The sequence below is a fragment of the Mesocricetus auratus genome, unplaced genomic scaffold (assembly GCF_017639785.1).
Source record: "Mesocricetus auratus isolate SY011 unplaced genomic scaffold, BCM_Maur_2.0 Super-Scaffold_100004, whole genome shotgun sequence".
Taxonomy (NCBI): Eukaryota; Metazoa; Chordata; class Mammalia; order Rodentia; family Cricetidae; genus Mesocricetus; species Mesocricetus auratus.
In genome coordinates this window covers 90,665,390-90,688,557 of record NW_024429189.1, presented here as the reverse complement: position 1 = coordinate 90,688,557, position 23,168 = coordinate 90,665,390, and the positions used below count along the sequence as shown (strand labels likewise).

At 40.0% G+C, this 23,168-nt stretch overlaps 1 protein-coding gene across 2 annotated transcripts in view; it reads right to left on the bottom strand.

The window, feature by feature from the left end:
• Sema6d (semaphorin 6D) overlaps window positions 1-22,580 on the bottom strand; it is a 582,801-nt gene extending 560,221 nt beyond the window's left edge. Inside the window, exons 1-2 of one of the 2 annotated variants that reach the window (XM_040746198.1) lie at window positions 22,450-22,576; window positions 5,721-5,785 (exon numbers count right to left, since the gene is read on the bottom strand). The gene's annotated coding sequence lies outside the window, so the exon portion shown is untranslated. Of the gene's footprint in view, window positions 1-5,720; window positions 5,786-22,449 lie in introns of both variants that reach the window. The other variant, XM_040746197.1, reaches the window with a different exon arrangement.
• Window positions 22,581-23,168: the final 588 nt, after the last annotated feature.

Here is a 23,168-nt window from a genome sequence, read left to right as displayed (position 1 = left end):
ATTATCTTTGAGCCTCACTCAGAGTTCCACTATAGTCTGAACGCTGTAGCAGCCACTGAAACATCCTTTCACTTGAAAAGAATAACACAGTATAATATTTAAATATGTTTTAAAAATTGAAGTTTAAACCTAGGGATATACCATGGGGCACAAAGCCTAGCAATAGGACATCTATCACAAGAGATCCAGGGCTCTTTATCCTTCCCTAAAGAGAGAGAGTCTGTAGTACCATTCTTTCACTTAGGGTAAAAGCCTGACAGCCATGCTGGCGTAAGAACTGCCAGTCATTCAATTTTAATGGCCTGATAGGCCCTTGGCAATTGCTCTCTTGGCCCAGTGAAACAGGCCTGAGCATGAATTTCAATCTTTTCCTCTTCATACATACCGACCAAGTCAGGATTGACAAGCTTTGATAAACGGGCATCAGACAGTTAGGATTTGTCTTGCATGCAAACATTCATGGGGCATAGCACAGAAGACCTGGCCAGGCTACAAGGACCAGAAAATGGTCTGATTTTCTAAGTTTTTCTCACACTCTTAAATACAGAGTTCATGGAAGTTTCATAGGTTCTGAGAGTTTGTGATGGTGTATGTAGTACCAGACACACCCATGCTTTTAAGGCATTGTTTTCAATGAATGTGTCTTAAGACAAGTTATTTTCCTATTCAACTACATGAAGAAAATGTGTGTAATTACAGCGAGATGCCTCCATGGGTGTCTGTGGTGGCTCTTCAGATATCTATTTTCAAAACCACTCTTTCATGTCTGCTATTGATCTTTCATTGTTGATTACCAGCCCTAATGAAGAATCAGAGCTACTTAAAGTGTATACTTAAAGTAGATAACCTAGTCCTGTCGACAAGATACTCTGATCTAATAGTAAGTTTAGTTTCAAAAAGCATGGCACAGTGGGTAGCTGGACACACAGATGAGCCAATAGCGTGTTTGCCTACTATGCCAGGCCCTGGTATCAATTCTTACTTTTCCATAAGGTATCACATCTTCAATCCCAGCACTCGGGAGATCAAAACAAACAAAAATCCACAGAGATTCTTATGGGGTGCTGCTTTGAGGATCCATGCTTGGGAGCCATTAGTTAGGGCTCTTCTCTATTTTAGGGACACCTTGTTCATTACAGAAACTGCTTTGGAACACAGGAATCATGGAAGGAAGAAGGCATAAGGGAGGTAGATGTTTTACCAACAAGGCTCTGCATCCCTTCTCACACAGTAAAGTCCCCGAGGGCAATCACCAAGTACTACAACTCTGATGTGGACTTTCCACAACATGTAGATTAGTTCCTAAAGCACAGCAGGTTCTCTGTTATATTTATTCTCTTCTACAAATTAGTAATTTTTAAGACAACAAGTTTTCTAACAATTGTCTACTGTGTTGATGATAACAGGGCCACCATGTTACCACCCCACTGTAAGTGGGGGACGTGGGGAGACCTTGTTCCTTACATGGACACACAGGAAGGAGAGTCAGAAACTAACAGATAAAACAAGTGAACACTGATGCCTGGCTGGAAAAACTACACATCGAGGAAGAGGTCGAGTGCCATCCTCCGTGTTCATTTCTATACATTCATTACATCAAAGCACCAAGGGGTGTTCTTAAAATTCTTTCAGGACAGCTCCATAGGGCCCTCAAGTGGGCTCCATAGGGCCCACTTTCCTCAGCCTAATTGGCCCACGACAGGCTATTGAGCAAATAGTGTCAAAATCCATATTTTAAAGTCATCTCCTAGAATCCTATTTAAGAGGGGTAGTAGATAGGTTTTCCTCCTGAAGCCTTCTTTTAAATCTTTTATTGATTTGCTTTTTGAAGTATATTTAGAGATGCTTTTTGCTGTTTGTTTCTGAAGCTGAGTAGGACCATCAACTTGCTATTGTTGGTATATGGAAGCTACCTTGGTAGGAACAGCTGTCAGTGACAAGGGTTTCTGCCTGGAGGGGAGAGAAGTGGAGTGCAGAAACGCTGTTGAGCAGGTGGGAATGTTAATATTTGTGTGAACACATTCTTGCAAGAAGCCTTCTGTAAATGGAGACTCAACTACTCTCAAATGAAGACATTTTTAGTTGTTTCTGCATGAAATATGTACAGACTTTTCAGTTTTTGTCACCATCCAATAAACAGTCTACCACAATGGTTATTTGCACAACATTTGTGCTAAGTTCTCTACACAATACAATGAGGATTTGTGGTATATTGGAGGGTGTGTTTATATTATTTGCAAACACTCCAATGTTTCCTCTGAAGGACTTGAGTGTCCATTCATTTCAGGGGTGGAACCAGGGAATTGTCTTAAGATACTAATGGGTGGAACTGAGCAGTAGTGGCTCATGCAGCAGGTGGATCTCGAGGCCAGCCCGGACTACAGGCCAGGCAGAGTGAGTTGCAGGACAGCCAAGGCTGTTAAAAACTGTTACAAAGAGAAACCCTGTCTCAGAACACCAAAAAAAAAGATGCTAATGGGTGGGATGGCTGTATTCTAAAGCTGAGGAAATAGAACCTGTGATTTTAAGAAATGAACCAAGGAGAACATGGAGACAAGACTATCCACAAGCCCACAAGCGTGTATGTAATGTACACAAGCCAGCAACTTCTTTTTAGGATTGGAGTCCTGTATTCTTAGACATGGAAACCTTTTACAGATGCAGCACTCACTGTACATACAACTGAAGGAAGCAGACAGCTCATTTCAGGGTGATAGGGAAAGCATTTGGAAGGATGGCTGTATGGATGTCTTCTGAACTTAGAGCCTGTTGATTTTATCCCTAGCTCTTCCATTAACTGACACCATACTCTATTCAATCTATTTACCCACCTCCCTTCCAGAACAGGTCCATCCCCCTAGCCTAGAGTCCCTTGCCATTTTGTGGTACAGTCTCCACAGCAGGAAAGAGAACGAACTATGCAGGAAAGTGAATGAGCTACACTTTGCTGTTCTTATCAAAAGAACCTTGAACCACTGCACTGAATTTTAGTTCTGGTAAAATTGTGTGCATAGCAGTGAGGAGTAGAAGACAGGCCCAGCTAATTTCCTAGACAACAAGACCAAGGACATAAAGAGGAGCTGTGCCATGAAGCTCCCCACGAGGGCAAAGGGCCTCTTGCTAACAGCAGGTCAGTAGCTATGATCTAGAATTGTCTCCTGGATCAATCTACAGGATGATCAGACCCAAAATTTTTCTCTTTTGTTTTAAGAAAAGTTACATTAATAGATGAAAATGTTTCATGGATTATTTTAAATGTTCAAGGTGCATGATTTGAGGACACTATGTTTATTCCTATAATCCATATATTCTAAACTTTTCAGTATTCCAGGGAATACTGAAACTGTTATTCTCAAGCCCTGTGAAACATTAGACTAGCAAAAAGATGCAATTGTATTTATTTTGTGTTTATCTTATCCATTTATGATATTAAAGTGGAATTTTAGAAGTGGATCAAAAGAAATAGAAAACAAATAAATGCTTTATAGAAAACAATTTCCTGATGTTAATTTTAAATTTATCATAGCCCTGTTATACAAGATAAATATTGGATTTACTTTGTACAATATTAATTTATATGATGCATCATATTATATATGATATTTTGTGCATATTTATGTGAGTACATGTAGGTACATTTGTATAGAGATGTGTGTGCCCATGGGTGCTCATTCGAAAGTTTTTAATGACAGCAAACTCTATAGTAGATGACTTATGTGTCATTTAACTTCACTCTTCCATGACTCATTTTTAATCTTATTTTTTTCAGAGAATTTAAATAATGTGAACAAGGTCTCTAACCTGGTAGGTTATAGTTTGGAATTACCTCTGAGTGTCCTTTGAATACCTCTTGGTTTTATATTGTATTAAACTTTGTTTCCAACTCTGGAAAAGGGACCCATGTTTACACTATGCTCTATAGTGCCACTGTTAATTACATAAGATGTCTTTCAGGGAAAGTATCCAGGCAGGAATATTAGGCAGACTTTCCTCTGACAAAACACACACACACACACACACACTCTCTCTCTCTCTCTCTCTCTCTCTCTCTCTCTCTCTCTCTCTCTCTCTCTCTCTCTCTCTGTCTCTGTCTCACACACACACACACACACACTCTCTCTCTCTCTCTCTGTCTCTCTTTCTCTCACACACACAAACACACACACACACACACATTTTCAAACTGTTGACTCAATGCATACCAGCACTGACTAGGTCATTCAGAATTATCGATGTTAAACAGTCAACAGCGGAGTTGCTGTTAAATTATAAACACTCAATTTTGTTGTGCATAATAACCTCTGGTCATACATTTTTACTGTGGCTAATCAATGGTCTGTTGCATAAGCCAAAATGGCCCCTAGTGAGAGAAAATGTTAGTGTTTTGGTAAGACAAGAGCCAGAGAATTATGTCATTTTGCACTGAGGTTGGCAGTACTGCTCAGTGATATCTCAAGACTGTCACTAGTAGATTAATCAGAGTTATTAAGTATTAGTATTAAGATCTAAAGCAAAGATTCCTCACAAATAACCGCAAAAGATATAAACATGAAAACTTACTTTTATGACAAGTCACTCAGTGCTTCCTGGGATCTCTTAAATGCCACCCCCATGCAAGGGCACATTTGCTGTGAACAGCTCACAGCTCCAGCTAGAATCTCTAGTTCTAAATATTTTATGTCTCATCTATTCCATGAATGTTTTCTTTTTAAGACAGATTTTCTGCAAAATTACTGACATAGAACACTAATTTGCATCAACTTCAGTTGTTAAATTAATAGAGTAGAAATTTGTGGATCCTTATAGTGTCCATAAACAATTAGATGTATCCAATAACTCTTAAAATGTACAAAGTATTTTACTTTGAACAGTAAATGGGCAAATACAGAAGTGACATTAAAGATATGGGGTCTAGATATTTTATGAAAAACGGCACTTTAAAAATCACTTAGGAACTTAATTGCATAAGCATTGCTCACTTTGTACTTGCACTCAAATGAAATGGAGAATCTTGCTTGTGCAAAATATCACTGAAACATATTTTGCACCCTAATGGATACAGACTATACCATAGACACTTAGATTTTGTAAATTCTTTGGCTCCATTTTTTTCCACTGGAAGTAAAATGATGAAGGAAGTTCACCTCCTCTCTAAATCACCAACTTCAGTAGTTGATATTGCCAAACTTCTGTTAATATTGACTAATGTCTGCATCATTAATGCAATCCTTTTGAAGTGACTCTTAGAAGATAATTTGATAGAAAACACAAGACCTGGGGTCAACAGACAGATCATTAATTTGTCTTTTATATTTACTATGGCCCTACTTTTTATTGTCTTAAAAGCATTATTACTCTATTTCTTAGACAAATTAAAAGTCTATGACATTTGCAAATGAGTTTGGTCTAACAATCCTACTCTGACATATGGTAGAGAGTTCAGTAATTCATGCCATTCATCCTTAGTGGTTTATATTTGGAAAGCCTCTTTGTAGAGTGCAATGTTCATTCATTTTACTTCATAAATCACTTGTGTAAGTATTGTTCTCCACAGACAAAGCAGCATAATGTAGAGACAAATTATTTGGAAGTAAATTAAAAAGACTGAATATTCCAAAATGTAAACCACTCAAGTATTATACTAAGTAGACAAATAAGGCAAGGCAAGCATGGCTACCCTTAGCCCTGCAAAGGCATAGCCCACTTTGAGTACAGCTCACATGTCTCAGCCACAGATTCCTCTTCCCAGATCTCTCTTCAAGCACATTCAGGAAACCATACAGCTCTAGAGAAGAAAGAATTGTGAAGTCATCTTAATGTGTTGGTCACTTTTTCATAATGATGTATATTATGTAGGGAATTTTGAGGTTAACAGGAGAAAATGATTTTCTCTTTTTACTTATGTGTAGTGTATAATGTGTCCCCATGATGTTCACAAAGTATTGAAATCTGCTGTGCATCTTAAACTCAGTCTTAAAATGTCAGCGTGAGTGAGATGGCATGGACAGAGGTGTGTGGAGCTGGCCAAAATGTCAGGTGACTTCACTCCAGAAATGGAAGCTGGCTGGAATACAGGATAATTCATGTTCTTCAGTCTTTAGACTAAAAACCTAACAATGGCTGAAACATGACGTTGTAAATTTAGAATAGTACTTTGAATTAATCCAGGTATATTTTATGATTTTAGTAAACATATTGCTTCTATAGATATCTGAGTTTTATAAGACCCATTATCCCAGGCACAGAAAGGATTACAAGCCCTCCTTATGTAAGAACCACTTAAATGTGTGCAATGGTTTGGTGACACTTTTTTCTTGGCTCCTCATAGTCTCAACAAGCGTTTTACAAATGTAACTGTCATTCCAAATGAAGCAATAAAATTACTCCAGCAAATACGGATACATGGAATGATGGGGATCCAGAGCAGAATTCAGCACTCTGACTCACTTTCCCATGTCGCCCATCAATTTAAAGACATGTAACATTTTTTGTCTTCTTTCCTTAGGGATCTTAACTGAGTACCGAATGCTTCATTATCTTTCAGAGATTCAGCACAGTGAAGTGATGAAGACCATGGACCCTGAGGGTAACCATAGTTCCTTACCATGCAGGTGAAAGTGGAGAATATCACTAACCTCTCAAAGCCTGTACCTCCATCTGTCAAATGCTACTGATGCTAGTAACTTCACAATAGAACTAACCAGATCATATGACTAGCTATCCTCATTCAGGGCATGCAGTGTGAATTCAGTGTGAACTACTTTTAATATTAGTTATTCCAGCTTATACTATTACTCTCTATACAAATATGACCTGTATAAGCCTTATACAATGATTCTAAGAAGACATGCGAGGACCAACCTTAGTTCAGTGGACTATTTTCTCAGGTAGAGTTGATAATGGGTGAAAAAAGGGAAGTAAATTTATTTATAACATTTTTATAGGTTTACACATGGTGACAATATTTTCATATTCATTTTTAATTTTTAACATGGCAAATATTGATACTTAGTCAACTGATACTTATGGAGAACATGTTCCATCTCTGATACTGTGGTCGACACTGAGGGTTCTGCAGTAGTTGAAGTATCCATGGCTTCAGAAATACAATCCCACACTTCCAAACCGCACAGTTCCTACAGTGCACTTACTCATAAGTGCATGTTTGGCTAATTTGAAATAGAGTTTCTCTGTTCTGCCTTATTGTACCAGGGCTGCCATGAGGAAAACATGAGCAGCTGAAGTTCCACTCTGCTGAGTTCTGGGAGCAGACATCCAAGAGCAAAGTGCCAGTGTCCCATTCACCCTGAGGCTTTTCCCCTTGGTTTGCCATAGCTGTGTTCTCGCTCTTGTCTATGGGCATGTTCTTTCCTCTGTATGTGTTTATGTCTGATGAATCTCTCTGTCTGTTTTTCCCAAATATCTCCTTTTAGATAGCAGTTAAGTTTCTCTTTAAGTGGATTGCTTCCTGAAATCAGGCCCTGTTTTCAAATATCACCACATTTCAAATAATGGATTAGAGTTTCAACATGTATTTGAGGGAAGAGTCAAAAACACACTCACACACCTTTCATTACATCACATCACACACACACACACACACACACACACATCCTTCACCCACCACACACATACTTCCTAATCATGGTTGTTAGTTGCTTCCAGTTTTTCTTCCCTACACAAGCCCATTCTTCCCAAGACTGTCTAGTGAGCACCTTGCTGTCCATGGTTGGTAATGACAGCAACTGATACCATCTGTTTCTATAATGGTCTTCTCCATCCTTTAAGGCCTTTTCATTAGCCAGTAGATACATTTACTTATCCTAACAGATTTGCCAAGTCAAACAGTTTGTGGAAGAATTTCAAATAAGGAACATGAAACCAAATGCAAGCAAACAACTGGATCCACAGATGGTCACTTCCAGAGATCATGTAAGAGGATTATCTCCAGTGGAGGCTCCTGCTCCTGGACAGACCAGCAGCAAAACACTGCAGAGGTGCTGTGTGTGTCTGTCTTCTATGTTCCAGTCCAAGAGCGATGCTCTTGGAGAAAATCCCTTCCCAAACACTCATTGAAATTTCTTCTTTTAGGTTCTATACAGAAGAACCAAAGCAGACCCACACAGTTGCCCTCCCTGCTGTCCCAAACGGTGTATATCATTCGTCACCAACAGGACCTACCTGTGCCAATGGACTGGGATTAAAATTTGGGACCCTGACTACAGAAAAATCTGTGTTTGAATTCCCAGCTTAACGATTTATTAGTTTGTTTCACTCTTACCATTACCATAGAAGCAAAACTCGACAGAAGCATCACAGCCCATTGTCAGTATGAATCGGTTCAACTGCTTGAACATCATCAGTGACAGAAGCCCCTTTAAGGAAGAGTTGGCAAAGCAGGGAGGCAAATGTTACTGTCCCCAGCAACTGTTTGAACGTTAGGGAAAATAAGATCACGGACAGGATAGAATCTACACCTTATTATTTTTAATAATTTTAAATGGATAAACAGGAATGTTTGCAATATCTACAGACAACATGACATTTTGCATGTGCAGCATGTGTAAAGAGTTCGCCTCTTGCCTTACTTAGACATGTTAGCTTCATTTTTCTAGTTTAAACAGTCTCCTTCAGGTAAATGTTGTCTGTATTGGAAGTTAGGCCCTTAGCAAGCCTGTTTATAGAGTCATGTCCTGGAGAAAATCTTTTAATGGTGCATGCACAGTCTCACATCTCTTCCTGTCTTCTCCAAGGTAAATCCTGGCTTTTGGCATTGGATGGAAGGTAGCCCCAATGTATGCTGCTGAACTTAGACTTCTCCCAGTTTCCTTGCAGAAGAAAAGGACAAACTTGTTTCCACCCAATGAATAAATTGAAGTAAAATTCAAAATATTTAGCAATGGGCATGGTGCACCATGAATCAAGCAGAATGCATGGTAGCCTGAGCCAAACAAAAAGGTCTAGACATGCCATTGCCAGCCTGCTAGACATAAGTCCTGGGGGAAACTACTGTAGGGCAGATGTCTCATCAAGAGTGTTGAAAGTGCTTGCTGGTATCCTTCACTGGTATCAATAGCCACAGCTACTTTTCTGAATCCTTAAAGTTCCCTCCTGTAGGAGACAGCTGCTTAATTCTGATCTTGGGAACTCCAAAACTAACACATGACTTCTGGATCCCTCCTTTAAGGGTGAAACGGCTATGGCTGCCCTTTCCCTCTTACTTACATCACAGTGCAGTTTTGCCTAAAACTCTTCAGTTTCCTTGCAGATAATCCAGAAAGTATGGTTCTTAATACTCCTTCCCACTCTCTATCTACTCAGGTTTCTAATCTTGGGCTCAAGTACAGGGAAACCTCCTGCTCCCTGACACCCAGCTTGCTTTTCTCTGCCACAGTGTCTTATGGACCCAGGGTGGGCGTGGGTGGTTCCATGCTCTCTATCTCTTCTTGCTCACTTTGCCTACTGGAACGCATTTCCACCCTTCAGTCTATGCTCAGTCTTGTTTCTTCATTTTCTACTCAGGTTTAATGAATTTATAATTTTATATTATATTTTCCCCAATAATATCTGACTTTAAAGATCATGGTGATGATAAAGAGAAGAGTTAAAGGACATGGTTCTAAAGTTCAATGGCACTCCGTAACCAACTTCATCGTTCTAATGACAACAAGTCTCTTGGATCTGCAGAAAACATTCAAATATGTCCAAAAATAATTCCTTCATGCAATGATTGTTAATATGAATAACAATGAGTTGTAATCTATTTTTTAAAAAACCATGCAATAAGATATATAATTACTAACACTTGCAGTAACACTTGTATTTACATAGTAAACAGCATCTCAAGTATGGAGATGCAAATCTCTCCATCAGCAGAACAAATGTTTTCTGATAAATTGGCTGTTGCAGCCAAATAAATAAATAAATAAATAAATAAATAAATAAATGAACAGGAACTAGTTGGCTGGCAAAGTCCTTCTAGGAAGCTGTGGGTCATCAAAGGAGGCTTTAGGCCTGTTGGGGTTGGCTTTCCCTTGCTGATGATGCTAGAGTCCTTAAATCTCAGGCTGTAACTAAAGCATCTTGGACTTGTTTCAGTCTACTGCTTTCCTCCTCCCACAATCACTTCCTACCCCAAGACTTTACAAAAGGACAAGACTGAAATTCCAATCTTCGAAATAAAGATTCAAAAGGAAGCAAGACAGAGTGGCAGTCCACACAACAGCTGCAACCTGGTCTGAAAGGAGAATTGGAGAGGCTTCTCCCTGCCACGCTAGTGGTTCTCTGTGTCCTTGGCTCTCAGAGTACAGATCCACTGCTAATACATCCAACTTTAGCATGGGGGAGCCGGTAATGCTGGGTCCTTTATGCATTTAGAATTTAAGGTTCTGTATAGAACACAAGCTCATACCCTGACAGGCTGCCTCACATGTGCAGGGAACAAGTGTTCTTAAGTTCTCTAGAAGAACCCACTGAAGATGCTACAAACACGGCCCAAAGCCAACTGCAGGTGACATGGACCTCCAAACCCCTGCAAATCAAAGCACGGATTTGACCACACTGACATAGAAAAGCTTTCTAAACTGGTAAGTGATTTTTCCCCAATGGTGCTGAGATCCTATTCATGTGTCGTCTTCCAGGGTTTAGAATCTGGCACTTTTCCCAGTTACTAAAAATTCTCATGAAAAGAAGCAGTCACAGAAATGCAACCCGACAAGCCTAAGATCTTTTGTTGGTTTTCTTCTATAATTGATATTGCATGTATATTTTGAATAAACGGACAGTACAGCCTTGTGCCAGCCGCTCATTCTAACATGTTTCAAATTCTCCTGAATTGTGTGCAACTTCAGCAGTTTCTAATCATCTTACTTTTAAATACCTCCGCTTTACAATATGAAAAGGCTTACAGCTTCATTTAAATTAAGACATCCCACGTACTCTGCTTGCATTCTTTCAAAATTCTCAGTCAATTAACATAAGCTACCTTCTAGAGGATTTACTGTAAGTCAGGTGGAAAGAAATATTATTTCAGAACCAAAGATGAACAAAGCCATGAAATAGACAGCACATCAAATAACTAAATGAATATTAAGCTTGTTTAACTTCCCCATAATTTAGGAGAGAGTATATATGTCCCCTTTAACAGTGCTCTGCCATAGATGTTTTCTGGGCATGCATAGTCTGCCAGGACAGCTATAAACGGACAGATTATTCAAAATCTTGCAGTCCTCTTCTATCAGATGGAACCCAGAAAGTCTCTGCAGATTGAAATACTGCAGGCTCAATCACCTTAGGGTGCAGTGAGCTGAAGCCCAATTCATCATCCTCAGGGCATTAAATGCGCTGAGAATCAGTACTGAGTCTAGCAGCCTACTTCAGGACTGCCTACCAAAGTTAGGGAAGACCGAATACAGAGCATAAATGACAGTGGGGCCAGACTGCCACCTGCAGGACAGCAGGAAACACAGCGCCACAGACACAGATGGCAGTTTCCAACAGCCAGCCATGAGGTTGTGGGTTGTGCTAAACCGGTTCCCCTCATACTATTCTTGTCCCTGAACAAAAACGCTGAGCCTTTCTGCTCCATGGTCCACTGATTTGTTGACCATGTGGAAGGAAGCAATGGCAGTGGGTGGAGCCAGGTGCTCCAGTGCCCTTGCCTTCTTTTTTGCCTTCATCACAGACTTAGAGTTGTGGAAGCTCATCTTTAGGCACCACCTTAAATGTTTCTGCACCCTGATAAACCTCTCCACCAACGCAACAGTCCAAATCAGACCAGATCAAACTAAATTTAAAAGCCCACGTTTAATGGATATAGTGCTCCCAGATAACTTTCCAACTCCCCACCTCAGTGGGTGTCATTGAGGACAGATTTGAATACTCCATGGGAGCGGTCTTCAGCATCTGTGGGGGAAGGGTTCATAATTTAGCAGGCCTTCTGAGATGTGACAGGGTTTGAAGCATGGGAGAGGGCTTCAAATATTCCAAACTCTGGGATCTGGATGCCAGGCGCTAGGGTGAAGCTTCCACCATAACAACACCTTTTCTCTTGTTCCCCCATTTTGTTTAAGAGGTCTTACGTGCTATTCTACAAGCAAAAATGTCGGGTCACTTCAAAATGTCTGAATCTGCATGAAGCACTACACACACACACACACACACACACACACACACACACACACACAGCCACACTTTGGTGATGTGTTGTTCATATAGAATGAGCCCTGGGTGCTGTGTAGTACTCTAAGAACAGAAATCTAATTTAGACAGGGTAACAGTGGGAAAATGAGTCTAAGACTCGAAGAGTGTCTGCTGTGTTGGGGGGAGGCATTATTTACAGGCGATTGAAATTGGATGGGTCAAATCCCTAATCACCACAAAAGCATACTGCCTGTCTTTCTAATTTCCATTGTTCTGACCTAGGAAAATACAATACTAATAACCATTTCATCATATTATGGAGGAGTTTGGAATTATGCTCATCAAATAGTGAAGATAGTATATTTGTATAGCTCCCAAATACAAGTTTTTTGAAAATCAGACTTATCCAACTAGAGAATAGTGATGAAAGACAGATCACAGACATTAACTGCCAATCAAGACAGCAGAGAAAACACTAATCAGGAGACCCTCCTTTCACGAGTCTGCACCCACTCTCCTTTTTTTTTCTCTGCTCTTTGTTCTTTCTTTTCACAGCCTTCAATAATTACTCAAGAAAGTACAGCACTTATTTCCAAAACAGAAAAAAATATTTTTAGTTTCAGATAATTCACAACCTAATGACATTTTGTTTTCAAAAGAAATAGGATTCTGGAAACAATTTTATTGTGCCATTTTTGTTTCCTACAGGTAATTTAGCAGAGAAAACTTTGGGCAGAGCAGATGCTGTGAGAATTAGCAGGTGGGTGCCAATTGGTCCCTACAGGATGTGCTTTTAGTCTGAGAGAGCTGTAGTGACACCTCCTGGCAAGACCAAAAGAGCATTACCAGCCATAAAACTTGCCACACTGTCACAATTTTATAATCAGAAACAATGAAGAAACTATATTTTCCCACATATACTCTTCTTTGATACAAAAATAGTCCATCTGTGGAGAGAGACAGTCACAACACTTGTATCCATGTTTGAGTGACTTCTTTTTTAAAAACCAGCTGTGTCCAAGGAAGAAGATAGTAATGTTTTTATTTTATGACATCCAATAACAAAAGCTGATTTTATCTACCCATCTAGGCATTACACACACAAAGTCCCTCCAACAGTAAGCAGTAACATTCTATAGAAATACTTTAACAAGTCCTTATGTAGCATTTGTATCTGGGCTCTTTGTAAACCGTAGGTCTAAAATTTCTCTTGAATGCCTGGTCAGTCAACCCCCTCACACTTCCACCTCATCCCCAGCTCCCTCCCTCTTTCCAACACTGTTGTCTGCCCTGACTTGGATAATCTCAAATACAGAATCTCCTTATTCACTGGGTATCTCTCCCCAAATTCTCTACCTCTTTCAAAATATGCCTGTGTTTTAAGAAGCAGCTTAATGTCCTGAGCTAATGTAAAAATAAATATTAATATCAAATTTCTACCTTTTCTCAGACTTTGTGAATGTGAAGATGGTTCTAGAAATATAGTCTGCATTCTCCCTCCTTCCCTCTCCCCACCCATCCATATAGTCCTTATTGTATATTTGGGGCTTTATGTTATCTATTAGGAATACAAGAAAAAGCTATATGGCAGATATTAATCTTGTGTCACAGGATTTGAATTATAGCCATCAAGTGGAAAGGAAAGGAGTCAACAGCACAAACTGCAATAGGGCCCATGTGGAAATAAATGATTAAAAGATGACAGGAGTCTTTGGAAGAGTGGAAGTCAAGGAAGGACTTCCGGAAAAGCATTATCAAGAGGCCTGTGGCAGGACAGTATTTATTTTTTGTGGCAATACTAAAGAAGATTCAAGTGACCAGAGTTGAAGTTGATGAATATGATTGTATAGATGATTCTCAAAGTGCAAAATGAAGCTTGCAAATGATTTTAAATGGATAGATCTTGACAAATAGCTATGACATAATAGAACTTACATTATTTCTGATTATAACTTGATCCTTTTGAAAATTTCTGAAGCTATCTATTGACTCCTCATTTTTACTGATGGAAATACAGAAGAGAAGCAACTCCCCCAACTCCTAGTCTTATAGCTTAGCTTAAAAATGGCAATGCTGAGACTCAACACAGCCCCAGGGTCCATGTATCAAACGATACAATTACAACCTCTCAGATGATTGTTTCTGCAAGAGCAAGAATCCTGAAGAAAGCCTGTGTGTTCATCCCAGAAGTGATGGTTAAAAGGACAGTGGAGAAGATGGAGAATTAAGTGGGCCTATTATGTATCTGTATTGAAATTCCACAAGGGCCTATTGGTAGAATGGATATCATGGGCCAGAGGAATGCCTTGTGGGAATGCAGCTTTCTCTAAACTAGGCATATTTTCAAAGGATTTGCTATATACTCCTTTCAGTGTTCCATGGGTCAGCCTCCTAATAGCATCCTTTTTTCCTGATTTTAAATATATATGTATATATATGTATACATATACATTCAACATTTTATTCTCTATTAGTGAAATTTTGCATTTTATATCACATCATCTACTTACATTTTGCTAATAATTGGCCTTTGGAAAACTGTTGATAAACACTGACTAACAATCTACTAGGGGCTGACTATACACAACTCAGTAGTATAGCACTTCTCTAGCACTGATATGACAAGGGGTTCAATCCTGAGCATCACAAAAAAATTTTGGTGATAATAATACACTATAATTTCTTCTTGTTGTTGTTACTCATTTTCTCCCCCTCTATCTTTGGTTAGGCACTGTTTCTAATTTTTCACTTGTCTTACTAATTCCATTCATATAAATATTTTTATTGGAATCATGGTTGTTTCCTAAGGCTAAGAAAATAAACATGAAATTTATGTCATTCATTAATAAATTAGCTACTTTTTTCTGCATTGCTTTTCACTACAACTATTGTATATTTGTCACTGCTTTGTGAGAGAACCTGCAAGAATGCGGATTAGCTGAGAGTCCGTTCTGGTGGATGGATAGATATAGCAGTCGGTGTCCATGAAGACCATTTTCTGATGCCTTCAATAGTCACAGTAGCAAGAAGATAGACATTTATCTGAGAGTGAGGCATAGCCAGAGGAGTGTTTTAGAAGAGAAGACAAACTGCTTTGCAGTTTTCCAGGAAAATTAATGGAGCGAAGTATATAGTCAGACTACCTGAAACCAGTAATCCCTTAAAGCAATGAATCAGAAGTCATAGTGTGGCTTGATCCTTTCCTCTGTCATGTTTAGTTGCACAGGATTTAGAAGAAGTCAGACTTCATCAGGACCAAACTTCTAAATCTTTGTCTCTATGTTGATAGCCACTGTGCTGTGGTAGTTCCTGGTAGACTTTGGGCATTTTTCATCTTTCTCAGAATTTTTGCCTTCATCCTAGCATCTGTGGGCTGTAGTCAGGCCACTACTTTCCTCTTCCACACTTACATTTGCCCTTTTAGGTTGAAGTCTCCAAAAGAGCTGTACCTTCCCACCTCCCACCCACACAAACTGAGAAACACATTCTTCCTCGTAGGCCCACAAGCCCCAAGTTGTTCATCATTACTCACTCCTTTGCTCATTCACTTTCAGTACCTATTTTATTCTCATTCTTTAAGGCAAGCAGACTTTTCTTTTCTTTTTGTTAATATTCATTCCTCTTTTTCAACATCCTGCACAGTGTAAGTTCTATTTCAAGATAATGAAAGCTAAGTTTTTCCTATTTACTAGATACTTTTCCTTTTAAGACCTTCAACAGTGAAAATATCAAAGTTGCCTTGATCATACTTACAGAACAGCCTTATCACTCCTGAAGCCACTTGTCAGTTAACATCAACAAGCTGCAGAACAATTTATGTTCCTGAGAAGTCTGAAAATGAGGCATGTTTTCCCTTCCACGTGTTGCTTGTTGCAACAGTTAGATTGTCTTCTTAGTTTTACACTGACCCCAATAACTAAGACAAATACTATGTTTCTATGATCTTTTTTAGAATCTGTACATTTAGTTTCAGTATGACTAAAAAATTCTCTCTCTTTCTTTCACAGACACACACACACACACACGCATGCACACACGCACGAACGCACACACACTCTCTTTCTTTCTCATTAAGTTCAATCCAACTATCATGATTACTTCAAATAGAAGTTGCAATTTTAGTTTATTTTATTGACACATTTAAATCTTTTATTGTCATTTGACCAATCTAGTAGGCAAAATTGGACATTCTAGGTTGGTTAAGATAATAAATCTTTTTAGTTAATAAATGGTAAAGTTCTCTAGGAAGTCAAAGTTTTTTTTTTTAGGCAGAAATTACCACATCATATACACACTGAACAAGACCAAATAGAACAAAATTTCAGTAGGCATATATATGGAATAAAGAAGGCCTGCAGTGGAACCTAATAATCTAGTATGAACAACAGAGGTACACAATATTTTTTCCTGTAATTCTCATACACAATGTGTAATGGAACCTCAAGTGCCATTAGAAAATAAAAATAAAATTTCCACTTACATCTTGAGAAACAGCTGCTTTTAAAAATTATTTCATTTAATAAATGTTCAACTTTTTCACTCACTTTTTTCTTGTGAACTTTATTTTACATGCTCAGGATAAAAATGATATTTCCAAACCCTTGAGTTCAAATCTATCATGCTCAAAGTTATTCATGCCAAGACAAGCTGGTGAGGGATACATAGGTAGTTTCCAGTTTCTCTAAGAATAATTAGAAAACAATTCTTTGCCCAAATGGAAGGAAAGCTTAAACATCAACCTGAACACACCTGCATGGCGAGGGTTCATGTCTGTTCTCTGTGGCAGTGTGGTCTATAAATAATTCTCTCAAGTTCTTGCCAACTAGGACTCATCACATGGCACATACCTTAGATGTCAGCAGTTAATTTGCATGTCAGTGAAACAATAATTTGATGAAAATGTAAAGCTTTATGCACTGTTTATACCATAATTGGAAGCACAGTGAATGTACTCATATGCAGATTTTTATTGTGTTCAATGATCTCTTTAAAGGCTGCATTTAAATCATCAGTGTTCATCATCTCTGAGTTTCAGTTCAGATCTGCTTTTTAGACATTAAATTCTTTTAACATTAACTCTAATTGAGATGTCTGAGGAAAAAATCAGCCATGTCCTCCACACAGTGGAAAGGCAGCTGCTTACATTTGGGACTTTAATCCCTTTGTGGCCTTAGCTGCAAACATATCACCCGGGGTCAATGAATTTTTTTTTCAAGTTTCTTGCCTTCCTTTCCCCGCCCTCTTCCCTCCTACCCAGATTTACTATAGTTAAAAGGAACATTTTTGTGGGTGGTCTCTTCTCAAAGCTGAAAATGGTTGTTGATTCTAGTACAAAGGGAAACAATCAGTGGGCACTTAAACTTAACTACTGTACTTAAGGGCAGTACTTAGAACAAATACTATATTTACATGGACAGAAATTTCAAAAGCTGTCAGCCCAGTGGGGTAAGCTTGCTATTGGAATGGCCATACCTACCAATCAATGTCAGGCAAGTAGTAAGTGAAAAAAATCAGTGAGTGAAGGAAGGAAGGGGATGGAAGAAGGAAAGGAAAGGGAGGACAGGAGGTGGGAAGAAGAAAAATGGGATGAGAGAAGAGAAAGCATGAAGATAAGTTGTGAGAAGTCTGGGGAGCTGGAGAGATGGCTCCCGGGGTTAATAGTGCTGGTTGTTCTTCCAGAGAGAGGACTGGGTTCAATTCCCAGCAACCATGTGGAACCCAGCAACTGTCATTTACCCTAGTCCCAGAATCTGGGTCCCTCAGGCACTACAGACATGCAGTGAGCAAACATTTAGGCAGGTAAAACACTCACACACATAAAATAAATTTGTTTTTATTAAAAAATGAAAGAAGTGTCTGAGCTTCCAGATGCATAACAGCACAGTAGTCTCCCAGAATTCCCTTTTAGCCTTACCTATAAAGAATGCTTGAGATTGATGTACTCCAAGGGGAATCCTTTCTAATGGGAAATGTGGCTGCTTTGTTGTACTGCTTAAGGCTTGCTGTGAGAGCGATCGAAGTGTGTACTCAGTGTCATTAAGAACAGGGCTTGGGTTTTCATTTTAATGCTATAGATGTATGCATAAGTTGATTCAATTGCTAGTTGTTTACCACATCGTCATTCAGACAAGACACAACTACCGTGATAACGTAGTACCTTGGGATCAGTTTTTACCTCTTGGTTTGCTTACTATCCTATCACCATTAATCCTACTCTTAGATCTATTTAGCTTCTGTTTAAGTACTTCCTTTTCTCTACTTTGATAGGCCCACAACTGAAAACAAAATTATGTATCCTGACAGAGAAATAAGTAGATAGCCAGAGTAAAATAAGGAAAAGCAGAAAAAGAGTAGCATTGTAGATCAGATCTTTTGTCTCGAGCCACTTAAGAAATCTATATTACTTCCCTAAAAGCACATTCTTTTCAAAAAAGGCTATGCGATATATACATAAATTATTAAATTGATTCTCTTAGTCTTTTTCTCATAAATGCTTTCATTCTTGTTAATTAAGTTGATCTTCATCTTAAAAGGAAATAGAAACCATTGTTGATTTTTAAATTCAACACTTAACTCAATAATGTTTTCTTTAATTAGTTTACATCAAAGGAAATTAAAAGCACTATTTTAATGAACTTAGTTTAGTCATTTGACCAACATTTCTGGTCTTGTCTATTCAAGCAAATTGAACGTCAAACATTTCGTGTTTAATGAACATTCAGTGAGCAGTCATGAAAGAAAACCAAAAAGTGTTTGCTAAAATATTCTGGAAACATATATTGAAACACTTTATTCTTCTATAAATGGAAGAGCACTTATCCCAAAAACAGCATGGGATACCAGAGAGCATTTGGTACCTATGGAAAGCCAAAACCAGCATTCAAATATAGCCACCAAAGGCGGGGTTACTGCTTAGGAAAGTGGAGTCTGAGGAAGCCAAGTGCATTACACTCACTTGGACTTATGGGACCAGCGGAGCTCCTCTGGGCATTCCATGCAGGGAAAGCTGCTCTTCTTTCTTCCTGCTAAGTTGTGACTCAAGTTTTAATGGAAGTCTCTGTCTCTCTCCTCTCTTTATGCCTTCCCTCACTAATCACAGCCTCCCACCAAGTGTTCAACAGTATGTTCCTTCACCAGTTAAGTGGAACATATTTACCATACATTTATGACACAAGGGGGAAAAAACAAAAGATGCCGGTTTGGCAGGTATTGATTTAAAAGACTATTTAATTTGAAGAAAAGGGGATGGCTGGCATAGACTCAGTAAAGACTTGAATGACAGTGTACAGTACAAATAATTCTCTATTTGAGGGTCCTGAGGAATTAAAGCAAATGGTTGTAGAGTAATGAATGTTTGTAATTCATTAGCTACTATTTTAAAATGCAAAGCACACCATGACATCAATAATGTTCTTTTTAATCTCAATGGGACAGACTACTACAATGAAAGCACTTGGAAAAAGACAGTACACTCCAACATATATTTGAAAAAATTTCAGTGTTTTGATAATGGTGATTCAGTGGCATTTCATAATTTATAGAATGCTGAAAATATCCCCAGGTTTGCTTAAAAGTTTTATTTATAGAAACTTCTCATGAAATTTTAGCAATAGCATGTCTATGTTGGCTCATAATAAGGTTTTAATATACTTTTAAGAAAAATAGTATTTTCTTAAATCACATTTTCCCCCTCTGAAAAAGTAAATATCATTTTAACTGTTCCTTTCTTTTCTCATTTTCTATCTTTCTTCAGCTCCTAGACAACAAAACAAAGGCTCTTTCTTTCTGTGGAAGAGAAAACTCAATAAATACAAATGGCTACAGGGCCTCAAAGCAGTGAAATTATGGCTTCTAAGGACTTGGTTTTTCCTTCATGAACAAACACATTTAAGAAGGACCTTTCCCTACATGCTTTAAAGTCAGGCATATTTCAGTGAAATAATTATTTTGGCAATGCTAAACACTGCTGACTGATAAATGAGACCCAAATAATTAAGTTCTGTTCTTTTACAATCAAGATTTAGTGTAGTCATCAATCTGAGTAAGAATTTAGAGTCTGGAGACTTTGGAAGATGAACAAGCTACTAACTGAAATTGGTCACGTGGGAAGGTGGTTAAATGAGTGCTCGGTTTAAACATAGCTGTGGATAACTTTCATGTCTTAATCTTCATTAGAACTTGGCTGATTCATTGCTCATTTGGTCCTGCACTAACTTGGACACTGTGAGCAAACAAAGAAAAGAAAAACTGTGCAGATAATTCAGTGCATCCAATAACTATCAAAGTGTCAAAAATGAGATATAACAATAGACTACAGTGAAAGTTTTTTTTGATATGAAAAACACAAGAAAAGAAATAAAAACAGTTAGGATATAAACATTAAAAGTGAAAGGGAAGAGAGGAGAACACAATATACTTTACACATGTGTCTGTGGAACTGAGATGCCTGTCCAGGTTTCCACTGCTATTTATCATCTATCTAATTCACACTTCCAGTCTTAGAATCAGTCATACATCTTTTCAGACCTTAATCAACATCTACACTTCTCCATCTATTGATTCTCCCTCTAAGAGCAAAAAAGCTATGGTCAGAGAGATGTTCACATGAGGTGTTTCTCCCAGGGCACAATAACATCAAATCCAGGGAGAAGGGCAGTAGTGTTTGTCAGTAACTACTGATATTCACGACTGACTACAGATAGATAATGCATATACATAAATGTGTGTGCATGCAGTACCTACATGAAGTGATATTTAAGTATCCCTTGCTAAGAGTTGGGTACATTAGGCAAAGAGGGAACAAATGCATCCTTTGCTCAGGGGCTAAGGTACTGCCACAAAGCAGAGGTGATATCATTGTCACTTAAATAATGGGGAAAAGCCAAATAAGGATGTATATGCTGTGATGGAAGAAAAGGGTTTGCTCAAGGTGTCCTGGGGATGCCTACGGAAGAGAGGAGGGAGACAAGGCTCCCTCTGCCTTTGCCTCTGGCTCCATTTCCATCCATAAATGTTAACATCACTGTCAGGGAGGGGAGCCATGCACTCTAAACAACTGAGTGGCCATACGTACATAAGAAATTACACTTTGTTTATTAAGAGGGACTCCTCTCCCAGAACCATGCAATCCTACTCTTTGACGGTACAAAAGGATGAAAGCAAATCCACAAAGAGAGGGAAAGGGCTGGAAAAAAGAATAAACCCCGCCCAAGAACCTTTAAAGGAAACAGGTGCTAACCAGAGAACACAAGCAGTTGCCCCAAAAGCTTAAAACTCCATCTTCATTATTCTGAGAACAATTTCAATGCAGGAGGGGAATACCATTCCTGCTTCCTAAGCTCCATTCACTAGGCAGTCTGTCTGAATCAGTCAGATCTAAGTTTTGCACTCAGGGATTGGTTTCGGTTGTCGACTACTCTTGCTCTCTGAACCTACAAGTCCCTCTCCAAAATGTATGGTAAGTTGGCTTTGACCCTCACTCCTCCACTTTTATAACCCAGTGAGCTGTGTTTGTGTCTCCCAGCCTGGCCCCAAGAACAGTCACCGCAAACAATGAGCCAGACAGGGACCCACCCAGTGAGCACCTGCTAACTGGAGCGCAAGCCTGGGCACGGGACACTCAGGCCTCCGGGTTCTGGTTTCCCACCCTACCCCTCCAGACCCCAAGAAAGCCTGGAAGCTAGTGGTTCCCTATAAGGGACTCAGAGCTCCCAAGTCAATCCGGCCTCCCAACACCCACCCGTTAGAGCTGCTGTACCTAAACAGAATGCAAGCCCAGCAGTGGTGCTGCGGGGTGGTCCAGCCACCACCCACTCGCGGCCCCGGGGGCTTTGGCAGGAACCCGCGCCGGGTGGCCCACACTGAAATCCCTGGAGCTGTGGGGTGGAGAGAGGTGGAGCCGGGAGCCTTAAAGTGGCTTCCTCTGGCCCGCCCCTGGCTTGGCAGGGCTCTGGGATCCTGTATGACACAAAGATGGGCAACATCCGAGCCTGCTACTGTGCCTTCGTCTGGGTGAGCCGCGGGGCCTCGGGCGGGTCCCTGTCCCCTTTCCGCACTGTCCATTCCAGCTCCCTGGTACACAATCCCACTTCCTGGCTCCAATCTCAGTTCCCTACTCCCAATTCCTGCTCCCTGGTTCTGATCTCTTTTTTGGTCCCCATCCTAGCTCCTGGTTCCCTATTCCTGATCAGTGGTCTCTGCCCGCGGCAGGAGATTCCCTGAATGCCGCCGAGCCCCGCGCGCTTCCCGCTTCTCGGGAGCTCGAGTGGGCAGCGAAGGGTGCAGGCGACAGAGACAGGAGACACTTACTTGCTGGGAAGGCTGAGCGCCACTGGTTCTTCACTCGCAGGTGTCCGGCACCGCAGCCCGCTAGGGCGCTGGAGCAGCTTGGAGCTGGGCACTTGGAGAGTCCGGGACACCCTCGCTTCTGCTTAGCTGCGCGCTGTCACAGCACCCAGCACTCCGCGGCACCATCCGCAGCCCCAGGCCTCTGCCCCGCTCTCCCGTGTCGCCCGCTCCAGGCAGACCACACCCTGTCACCCCCGCAGCCCTCCACTCCTGCCTCCTTGACACTTCACCGGTTACTCCGCCACCCGGCGTCCTCCCACCCCCTCAGCCCACGTGCTTCAGCGCTCGCTTCCAGCTCCAACTTCCCCCGTTGGTCCCCGCCCGCCTGGGAACCTCTGGACTCAGGCTGAAAGGTGCCAGGTCCTTTCACAAGCCCAGGCTGAGCACTTAGGTCCTCCTCTTGACGGTGTCGTTGCGATGTAATGTATGCTGTATGCTGTGCATCATGTGTAAAGATGTATTTTGTGGTTGTTGTTGTTGTTGTTTTTGAGACACGTATTACTTTTAATATTATAGAGATGCGTTTATTTCCAGGAATCAATCACTGATTAGTCACAGGCCTTGAGGGGTCTGCTATCAGCCCAGGTGTTTGCACTTGCAAAAACCTTCCTAAAGTTCCTGGCATCATTTTAGCCAAATCAAACCTACCATTATTTCTTACTCTATTTATTTATTTATTT